The sequence below is a fragment of the Rhinopithecus bieti genome, unplaced genomic scaffold (assembly GCF_001698545.2).
Source record: "Rhinopithecus bieti isolate Rb0 unplaced genomic scaffold, ASM169854v2 scaffold_44774, whole genome shotgun sequence".
Classification (NCBI taxonomy): domain Eukaryota; kingdom Metazoa; phylum Chordata; class Mammalia; order Primates; family Cercopithecidae; genus Rhinopithecus; species Rhinopithecus bieti.
Genome location: NW_016819032.1, coordinates 368,004 through 379,668, shown reverse-complemented (window position 1 = coordinate 379,668; position 11,665 = coordinate 368,004). Strand labels below are relative to the sequence as shown.

At 38.6% G+C, this 11,665-nt stretch overlaps 1 long non-coding RNA gene across 8 annotated transcripts in view; it reads left to right on the top strand.

The window, feature by feature from the left end:
* Positions 1 to 11,665, top strand: part of LOC108519208 (uncharacterized) — a 98,035-nt gene that overhangs the window by 3,593 nt on the left and 82,777 nt on the right. For 7 of the 8 annotated variants that reach the window (XR_001882560.1, XR_001882563.1, XR_001882561.1 and 4 more), the window contains exon 2: positions 3,816 to 3,955. The exons of the other annotated variant lie outside the window; for it this stretch is intronic. This is a non-coding gene — a long non-coding RNA (uncharacterized LOC108519208). The remainder of the gene's footprint in view (positions 1 to 3,815; positions 3,956 to 11,665) is intronic. 8 annotated transcript variants of the gene reach the window in all.

The window sequence follows — 11,665 nt, the reverse complement described above, 5'->3', positions numbered from 1 at the left end:
CTACTATCACCTAGGTCACCAGGACCCTCTTTAACTGCACATGCTCCCTCCGATGCCACAAGAACTCTAGGAACCTCACTGCTGCTGTGGATACCCTACAAAAACAGCAGCACCAGAACGGGCTGTGAAGGAGCTGTGAGTTGGTCCCACTTAGTGGAACCCAGAGTTAATTTTGTCCCAGAAATAATGCGGTCATCCTGGTTATGGTTTGTACTATTGCTACTACCATCATTAACTTCAGAGGTGCTGGCCGGGCGCAGTGGCTCACGGCTGTAATCCCAGCACTTTGGGAGGCTGAGGCGGGTGGATCACCTGAAATCAGGAGTTCGAGACCAGTCTAGCCAATGTAGTGAAACCCCATCTCCACTAAAAAATACAAAAATTAGCTGGGCATGGTGGTGCATGCCTGTAGTTCTAGCTACTCGGGAGACTGAGGCAGGAGAATTGCTTGAACCAAAGAGGTGGAGTTTGTAGTGAACCAAGATTACGCCATTGCACTCACTCCAGCCTGGGTGACAAGAGTAAGACTCCATCTCAAAAAATAATAAATAAATAAATAAATAAATTCAGAGGCGCTAAATAGGACTTTGGGTTCATTCTAAAAAATTAAACTACTACAGACGCACTATAGCTATGGGAAAATGTGTGCTGAACTGACTTACCAGGGACCATTTGGAGTACAGTCTACTGATATTTGAGCCCAAATAAATGAATCTTAGAATCATGTTAATGTTAACTTGATTTTTTAAAAAAGTCATTGGAGATACTGTATACATGAACTATAATACCCATCTTTTTTGCATTATTCATTTTATTTTACTTTATTTTTCAAGTTCAGGGGTACAGGTTCAGGTGTGTTACTATCTAAATTTCAGGTATTTTACTATCTAAAATGTCAAATTATCCTGTCCTAGATCAGAACCTAGACACCTCTTACCTGCACTACTTCAATCATTTCCTGATTTCTTAACTCTTCTTCCTGTCTCCAGTCTTTCCTCCACATAGGTAAAGTTGTGTCATGGGGGTTTACTGTAGAGATTATTTCATCACCCAGGTATTAAGCCTAGTATCCATTGGTTGTTTTTCCTGTTCCTCTCCCTCCTTTCACCCTCCAACCTCCAATAGGCCCCACCCATCTATGTGCCCATGAGTTCTTATCATTTAGCTCCTACTTATAAGTGAGAATATGCAGTATTTGGTTTTCTGTTCCTGCGTTAGTTTGCTAAGGGTATTGGCCTCCAGCTCCATTCATGTCCCTGCAAAGGACATGATCTTGTTCTTTTTTATGGCTGCATAGCATTCCACAGTGTATATGTACCACATTTTCATTTGTCCAGTCCATCTTTGATGGACATTTAGGTTGATTCCAGGTCTTTGTTATATAATATCCATCTTTACCAGTACATGTATTCTCAGATGTTTTCTCTAGCACTCCAGAGCAATGGACATGGCTTGCTTGTGTAGGTCATCGTATCCATGTAACAGAATACACCCTGAGGTGGAACTTCCAATATTTTGAGGGAGTAGTATAAATAAAGCTGACTATCTGAAGTCATTTGCTAATGTTATTGTTCTTGCACATTTACTCCAGCCTCACTGACTTTCTTGCCATTGCTCAAAAACACCAAGGTTATGCTCACCTTAGTGTACTCCTATTATCTGGCATGCACATCTCAAGATTTTGCTTGACTCTCCCATAGCTCCTTTTGTTCTGTTTGCAGAAAAAGCACAGCTGAGTGCCTGATTTAAAATAGCCTTGTCCTACCCAACCCATCTCATCCCTTTGTTCTGCTTCATTTTTCTTTAAAACATATGTGTATTGTAAATATATAGGTTATTTGTTTGTTTTCTGCTCCTTCAACTGTTACGTAAGGCCTATGAGGATGAAGAATTTCTCCGTCACTTTCACTGCTGAGAGTGTCCAGCATGGCATATAGTAGACATGCAGTGGATATATATTTTGAAGGAATGAATGAATAAATTAGTCAGTCTTAATATTTCATCTTTTCTCTTTTCCCGGTCAGAATTGTTACACTCTCTAATTGATCTCTTCCAAGTGCAGTGCGTTGCAAAGAATAGTGCAGTGGTTAGAACAGACCCCTAAATTTGGCTAGAATTCTGGCCTCAGCACTTACTTTACTTTATGGTCTTGGACAAACTATATCACCTCTCCAAGTCTCCATTCCCCTTCTATTGTATAGAGCTAACCAAAGAATTTTCCTCCCAGGATGTGATCACACCACGTACACTCAACACACACAGTAGTTTGCTCCTTAAGTAATAAATTTCTACTCATCTTTTAAAATGCACTTGTTGGTATGCTGGGGTTGCTTCTTTTTCTTTTTTGTTTTTTTTTTTTTTTTTTTTTGAGATGGAGGTTCGCCTCTGTCACCCACGGCTGGAGTGCGAGTGGCCGGGATCCCTCCCCCCCCAGCGCTCCTGTCAAGCTGCGTCCCTCGGGTTTACGCCTTTCCGCTCAGCCTCCTGGTAGCTGGGCACTTACAGTGCGCCTCCACTCGCCGGCTAGTTTTTTATATTTGTAGTAGAGATGGAGGTGTCATCCTGGGTTAGGCGCAGGGGTGTGGTCTCGATCTCACTGACCTTGTGGACTCTGCCGCCGTCCTCGTATACCTCCAAAAGTGCTGGGAGATATATGGGATTACAGGCTTGAGCCACCGCGCCCGGCCAAGGGGTGGTTGTTAACATTCTAGATTCTATATTCATAGGTGGCCATTTGCTCTACATTTTCAGCTTTATCCCCTCTGATTGCTAGTCTTGCTCAAATGTCTCATTATTTTCCATTTATTGCCTATTTTAATAAATAAAAGGTCAGGGATTTTCCCAAGTGTGGTTGGTAGAATATCAGTTGCTTTTTTTAAAAGAGGGAGAAAACAAACATTCCTAGGGCCTCACTATTGAACAAGAGCCTCCTGGGGTGGGGCTCAGGAGCATGCATTTTAAACAATGTCTAGAGGAGTCTTATATGCCCTAGAATTTGAGGAACACCAAAGGAGGCTTCTAGATATTGGCTGCTGGTGCAGGTTTGCTCAGCTTCTGTAGGTTAGTGCGCCACTGAATGAAGCCCTACTCTCCTCCTCCTCCTCATGCCACCTTTCCTCCGCAGAGGGCTGCCTGCAAGAGTTATCTGTGCTGTTTGCACCAGGTGAGCCCAGGGGACCGTGCCACAACTTGCTTCACTACATGTTGGCCTTGACTGGTATTCCTGAAGTCTTTTGGGCATTTCTCTCCCACTGCTCCCTTGGTTTAGAGGAGGAAAAACTGGCTCTTTTGGTTAAAGGAGAAGAAAAAATTGGTTGGCTGAGGAGCTCCTTTTACTTCCAACACTATTTGGTGGAGAAATCTACCCTCCAGGTCTGCCAGTCTTGGCATCTTTCATGAAGAAAATAACTCCAGGGAATTTCCTATCTTTGCCAAAGCTGTGCATCTAGCCCTTGTGCCTCTTAGGTGAGAGGAATTAGCAGGAGACCTCAGTATTACCCCCACTTGCCTTCTACCATCCAGCAATGTACTAAACGTCTGTCCGGCTGTCAGTTGACTGCTGAAGTCTTTCATTTTTGTTCAAATTGTGCTTTATTCCTTGTAGTTTATTGTCCACTCTTCAGCACTTTGTTAGCTTCATCCCAGGTATAATTTTCTCCTTTGTTATTGCTTCGTTGGAGAATTTTCAATGGCTATAGGGAAAGTATTTATTTGATCTCCATTAACACTACCATCTTTCTCCAGACAGCAGGTTTTAGAAGATAAATCTCCTGATGGAATCATTTCATTGCTGTTTATTTATTCTCATCTCAAAGAACTAGTTACTGACCAGAAGAGGAAAGAGCTATGCAGCCTCCACTGCAGTCTCCAGAGACCTTGGGAGTCTCTGGAAGGAGTTGTTGCTGCCTGGAAGGAGCAGGAGGCCTCAGGTCAGAAGGCATGCTGCAGACCACTCGTGAGTGATTCACATCCAAAAACCTTTATATCTCCAAACTGAAACTCACATGGAAGAGCTTTTGCCTGCAAAGACCATCTGAGAGCAGCCCTGCTAGTCAGTGAAAGGTTGTGGGACGGGCAGATTTAGAGCTGTTAGTAAATGTAGGAGAGTCTTAGACTCTGGTCAATACTGACATCAGGTAGTCTTATTCATAATTATTATCCTTTTGAGAAATAAAAAAAAATATCTTGACACAAATGCAAATGGAAACACAACATACCAAACCTTAAGGGATACAGCAAAAGCAGTTGTAAGAAGGAAGTCTATAGCAATAAAAGCCTACATTAAGAAGCAATGAGAAAGATCTCAAATAAACAACCTAACTTTATACATCAAAGAACTGGAAAAAAAGAACAGACTAATCCCAAAGTCAGCAGAAGGAAGGAAATAATATCAAACCAGAAATAAATGAAAGACAGAGTAGAAAACAATAAAAAAGATCAATGAAAATCAGAGTTAATTTTTTAAAAAAGGTAAGCACAATGGACAAACTTTCAGCTAGACTAAGGAAAAAGAGAGAAGGTACAAATAAATAAAATGATAAATGGAAGAAGATACATTTACAACTGATATCACAAAAATAAAAAAGGATCATAAAGACCAGGCACAGTGACCCACACCAGAAATCTCAGCACTTTGGGAAGCCACGGTGGGCAGATCACTTGAACTCACGAGTTCGAGACCAGCCTGCGCAATATGGCAAAACCTCGTCTCTGTAAAAACTATAAAAAAGTTAGTCAGGCATGGTGGTGCTCCCCTGTGGTCCCAGCTACTTGGGAGACTGAAGTGGGAGGATCGCGTGAGCCCAGGAGGCGGAGGTTGCAGTGAGCTGAGATCACACCACTGCACTCTAGCCCCTATACAAAAAAAAAAAAAGGAAAGAAAAAAGAAAAAAAAAAAGGAGCATAAGTGACTACTGTCAACAATTATATGCCAACAGTTAGATAACCTAGAAGAAATGGATAGATTCCTAGAAACATAAAACCTAGCAAGTCTGAATCATGAAGAAATAGAAAATCCGAACAGATCTATAATGAGCTAAGAAATTGAATCAGTAATCAAAAACTTCTCAACAAAGAGAAGCCCAGGACCCAACAGCTTCACTGGTGAATTCTACCAAACATTTAAGGAAGAATTAATGTTAATCTTTCTCACACTCTTCCAGAAAATTGAAGGAAAGAGAAAACTTCCAAACTCACTTTAGAAGGCTATTGTTACTCTGACACCAAAACCAATAAGGACACTGCAAAAAAATTACACACCAATATTCCTGATAAACATAGATATAAAAATCCCCAACAAAATACTAACCAAATTCAACAACACATTAAAAGAATCATATGCCATAATCAAGTGAGATTTATCCCAGAGAAAGGGTGGTTCAACATATGCAAATATATAAGATCACATGAACAGAATAAAGAAAAAAATTATATGACCATTTCAAAGATATAGAAAAAGCATTTGACAAAGTTTAATACCCTTTCATAACAAAAACTCTCAACAGATCAAGTATAAAGGAATATACCTCAACATAATCAAGGCCATATACGACAAGCCCACAGCTAGTATCTTCCTCAATAGTGAAAAATTGAAAGCTTTTCTTCTAAGATTAGGAATCCAATGAGAATGCCCACTGTTACCACTTCTGTTTAATATAGTACTGGAAGTCCTGGTAAGAACAATTAGGCAAGAAAAAGAAATAAAAAGAATCCAAGTTGGAAAAAAAGAAGTAAAATTGTCTCTATTTATAGATGATATGATCGCATATACAGAAAATCCTAAAGACTCCACCAAAAAAAAACCTGTTAGAGTAGACAAATTTAGTAAAGTTAAAGGATACAAAATCAACATAGAAAAATTAGCAGTATTCCTGTATACTAACAACAGACTATCCAAAAATGAAATCAAGAAAACAATCCCATTTACACTATATCCAAAAAAAAGTACTTAGGAATAAATTTAACCAAGGAGATGAAAGACCTGTACATTGAAAACTATAAAACACTGATGAAAGGATGAAGAAGACACAAATAAATGGAAAGATATCCCATGTACATGAACTGGAAGAATATCACTAAAATGATCATTGGCACCAAAACAATCTACAGATTCAATGCAATGCCTATCAAAATTCAATGACATTTTTCCCAGAAATAGAAAAAGAATCCTAAAATTTATATGAAATCACAAAAGACTCCAAATAGTCAAAGAAATGTTGAGCAAAAGGAAGAAAGCTGGAGGTCTCATACTACCTGATTTCAAATTGTACTACAAAGCTATAGTAATCAAAACAGCATAGTACCGGCATAAAAACAGATGCATAGACTAAAGGAATATAATAGAGACCCCAGAAATAAGTTTATGCATTTATGTTCAATTGATCTTCAAGAAAGGTACCAAGAACATACAATGTTCAAGAAAGCACAGTCTCTTCAATAATTGATACTGGGAAAACTGGATATCCACATGCAAAAGAATGAACTTAGACCCTTCTCTCACCCATAAAGAAAAATCAACTCAAAATGAAATAAAGACTTAAATGTAAGACCTGAAATTATAAAACTACTCAAATAAAACATAAGGGAAAAGCTCCAAGATATTGGTCTGGGAGATGATATTTTGGTCATATATGACCCTCAATGCACAGGCAACATAGTGAAAAGACAGAAATGGGATTGCATCAAAATTAAGAGCTTCTGTACAGAATAGGAAACAATCAACAGAGTGAAAAGGCAACTTATGAAAGGGAAGGAAATATTTACAAACTGTACACCTGACAAGAGGTTAATATCCAAAATATATAAGGAACTGAAACAATTCAATATTAAAAAGACAAATAATTCAATGTTGAAACAGGCAAAATACCTGAATAGATATTCCTCAAAAGAAGATATTTACAAATGGCCAACAGGTATATGAAAAAATGTTCAACATCACTAATGATCAGAGAAATGTAAATCAAAACCACAGAGAGATATCACCTCACACCTGTTAGTATAGCTATTATCAAAAAGACAAAAAATAGTAAGTGTGGGTAGGGGTGTGGAGAAGACAGGACCCATGCACACTATTGGTGGGAATGTAACTTGGCACAGCCATTATGGAAGACAGTATGGAGATTCCTCAAAACAGTAAAAATTGAACTACCATATGGTCCAGCAATTCCATTTCTGGGTATATATTCAAAGTAAATGAAATCATTATGTGAAACAGATATCTTCATTCCCATGTTCATTGGAGCATTATTCACAATAGCCAAGAGACAGAATCAACCTAAGTGTCTGTCGAGAGATAAATGGATAAAGAAAACGGGATATATCTATGCAATGGAATATCATTCAGCCTTAAAAAAGAAGGAATTCCTGTTATTTGCAACAACATGGATGAGCCTGGAGGACATTATGCTAAGTCAAATAGGCCAGGCACAGAAAGACAAATACTGCATGATCTTACTTATATGTAGAATCTAAGAAAGTTGAAATCATAGAAATGGAGAGTAGAATGTTGGTGGCCAGGTGCTAGGGCAGAGTGGGGCTGGGATGGGAATGAGGAAATGTTGGTCAAAGAGTACAAATTTTCAGTTAGACAGAAGGAATAAGTTCTGGAGATCTCTTGTACAGCGTGGTGACTATAGTTAATAATAATGTATTGTCTACTTGAAAATTGCTAAGAGAATAGATTATAATGTTCTCACCACAAACTAAGTATGTGAATTGATAGATATGTTAATTAGCTTGGTTTAATGCTGTCACAATGTATACATATATCAAAATATCACATTGTACACCTTGAATATATATAACTATTTGTCAACTGTATCTTAATAAAGCTGGTGAAAAAATAAAAATAAAAAGTAAACACACACACAGGACAACTGAAGATCACTTTTCATTTTGTAGAGACAAGAGTCTGGTTGTGTTGCCCAGGTTGGTTTCAATCTCCTGGCCCAAGTGATCTTCCTGCCTTGGCCTCCCAAAGTGCTGAGATTACAGGTGTGCGCCACCATGCCCAGCGGAATATCACTTTTACTTAGGAATATAGGTCAGAAATATTTTTTTAACTAGCAAATCAAATCTAACAATATATTAAAGAATGAATTTAACAAAATAGGATTTAATTTAGGAATTCAAGAATAGTTTGATCACTGGAAGAACATGATTTAATATGTTAAGAAATGGAAAGAGAATAAAAACATGATCATAATAACGGAAGCTACAAATTCAACCAGACACTTTTCATTCTTTAAAACTCATTTAAGATAAAGAGAAGCTTCCAAACATGTTGAAGTTTATTTCCTAGAAATCAATTACAAACATTTCAAATAAACACAAATTATTTTCATTAAAATAGAAAAAAGAAGAATGCTGTCTACTGTCCCTAATGGTCAACAGTCATTGCAGGGAGCATAATAGATAATGTGGTAAAGCAAGAGAAATAAATATGTAGCTTAAATATGGGGGAAAACCTTTTTGATATCCTTTTCTATTTTGGTTATAAATGTGCTCAGGTTCTTCAAAAGATGTGATCTGAGGATAGCACATATTAGGATCATGTCTTATTACTACAGGCTGTTCCAGAAACGCCATGGGGCTTTCTCTGTTTATGGGAACAGCTGAATGTGATCAAAACTGGATGGGCCAAGTGCGTAGGACCTGTGTTGCCGAAACATGCCTTCAAAAATAGGAGTGAAAATCCAGTCCCATGCTTACATATCAAATATAGCACTGGCCCTCAAATCCAAACTGCTAGAGTATACTCAAATTGCTTCACTCCACTAATTTTGGGAGTATACTAATGACCAAAGGATGTTTTACTATAAAGTGACATTTGTTAATAGAGCTTCAGGCTCCAAAATGCAGTTTCCAGGATACTTGTAACAGAACGTAGGGTAACCTAATAATTCTACCATTTAGTCACAAACCTATTTAATCCAACATTTTTTCAAATTCATTTACTTAAGAAATTAGATCATTCATTACAATTAATTTGGCAAGCAAAGACAGCCAGCTGCTCGAGTGAGACCCCAAATTTTCTAACAAATTGAATAAACACTAATTTGTTTATTTGTTGATATGATTATGGAATTAGCAAAATGGCCTATTCCTCAGCATGAAAAATTCAGGTCCAAATTGTTTCATTGAGGCTTATTTCTGTTACAAGTTAAATGAAAAAGAGAATCTATTATTCACTAATTTTTTAAAATCGTTATTAAAATAAAGACCATCTGAGCATAGTTTGAAACTTCTAACTGCAGGTTTTCATCTCCATATGGTCCTCACTTTTTCTCTAATGTGGAGCCCACAGCATACTTTAAATGGCACTCGTCATTCTGAGACCTCTAGTCTCAAAGTGCCTTCCCCAGATTATAGGAATATTTATTATTTATTTATTTTATTTAAAGAGACAGAGTCTTGCTCTGTTGGCCAGGCTGGAGTGTAGTAGCACAATCATAGCTTACTGCAGCCTCAAACACCGGGGCTCAAGTGATCCTCCTGCCTCAGCTTCCCGAGTAGCTAAGACTATAGGTAGGCACTACCAGGCTCAGCTAAGTATTTTATATTTTTTAAAGATGGGGTCTTGCTGTGTTGCCCAGGCTGGTCTCAAACTCCTAGGCTCAAGACATCCTCCCACCTAGGCCTCCCAAAGCGCTGGGATTAGAGGCATGAACCACTGCACCCAGTCAGAATCTTATTTTTATTTATTTATTTAATTTATTTATTTTGAGATAGAGTTTCACTCCGTTGCCCAGGCTGGAGTGCAGTGGTGCAATCTCGGCTCACTGCAACCTCTGCCTCCTGGGTTCAATTGATTCTCCTTCCTCAGCCTCCCAAGTAGCTGGGATTATAGGCACACACCACCACACCTGGCTAATTTTTGCATTTTTAGTAGAGATGGGGTTTCACCATGTTGGCCAGGCTGGTCTCAAACTCCTGGCCTCAGATGATCCACCCGCCTTGGCCTCCCAAAGTGCTGGGATTACAGACGTGAGCCACCTCACCTAGCCTTTATTTTTAATAGGATAAATTTTCATGAAGATTTTATATTGTATACCCTCTATACACATTTCCACTATTTGCTATAGTTTTTCAGAATTTCAGGAGAATGCTAAATAAGTTGAGCTTTATTGTTTTCTTATCATTTACATTTAAAGCACATTAATTTACAGAAATGATACACTTTGCTCCAAAAAATATTTTTTGTGCCTCTGAGGAAAGGGAAATGCTTATTTTTACAAAGAGAAGGCACAGTACTAAAGAATATTTCAAACTTCTTTTCAATGCTTCTAACTTCTTGCTTTCCTTGAGACAAAGACAGACTTACCTGTTCAGAGATAGAGGGGGCAAATAATAGGTTCACGTTTGGTTCTTTCTCACTCTTGCTGCAGATTCATTTCTCTTCTAGTTCACTGCCAAGCCACAAACAGTGAGCTACACAGTGAGTGTACCAGGGAAGGGCCTAGGGCTGCTGCTAGGAGCCCAAAGCACTGTGCAGTGGATAGGTCTTGAGGCAAGCTAGGATTCTCCATATGACTGGAGAAACAAGTATCTTAATCTCAGATCAGAGCAAATGGGTGCAAAAGCTCTAGATTTGTGGTAGGACAGGAATATAGGAAGATCTAATCCAACTCAGCATACTAGAGGCCTTATGTTTGGGGATAACTATTTGATGATGTTCTTTCAGCCTGTTAAATATAGTGAACTCCAAGTTCCCCTTCAAAGAATCATTATGTCAGTATGTTCAGCTCTCTTATTCTTTGTTCTCCATTTTAAAGTTTAACTTCCTGGTTCTCTTTGCCCCCTTGCCTTTAGTTTCAGTAAACAACTTTCCTGCCAGTTCTAATCAGTAGTTCACATCTGTTCCCCTGGTCACCAGCTTTAACCTGAGTCACCCCTGGTCACCTGCTCCGTCCTGACTCATCCTGAGTCACCTGTTCTGTAATCGCCTTTCCCACCAAACTGCTCACCCCGCCACTCCGTATCCCTGCTCTCTTTAAAATAGCCAGTGGGAATTACCTTAGACTGTGTGGTCTAACCCTAGCCAATAGGGGAACGACACAGCAGTAGGAGCTAACTGTGTCAGGAATAAAAACCCCTTCCCCTCCCTTGTTCAGGTGTGCTCTTGCCATTGCTCCATCTGCAAGTTGCGTCCTTCTATAGAAGTAAAAAATGCCTTGCTGAGAAAATTAACTTTATGTTTGAGTGCTATTTCTTTGGCAGTACTGAAAATTTATTTATAACAAGTCTCATATGGCTCTTATGTCATTTTTTCCCCAAATTTATTAGAAGGCCAGAAGAAGTATATTTATGTTGGCACAGGCCCACCCTAACCCCAACACAATCACCAAATCATCCACTTTGTAGTCTTGAAGACTCCAAATTAAAAGACTACTGGAAATTATATCTCTGCATTTAACCTTAAATAACACTGGCCAAGGGGGTAGGAGGAGAATAGATTACTGAAATTCTGAGTAAGCATCTAAATTCAACACTAGATGTCTCTATCCTGACATTTTGAATTATACACAAAACCTTTTTTTCTGTTTTATATTCTTCCTAAAAATATAGTAATAAATGCCAAATATTTCACCCTAGATTATCGTTAGCCAGGTGACTTTTTTTTTGGAATGCTTCTCCTTGCCATTTATCTAGTCTCTGAGAACATAAA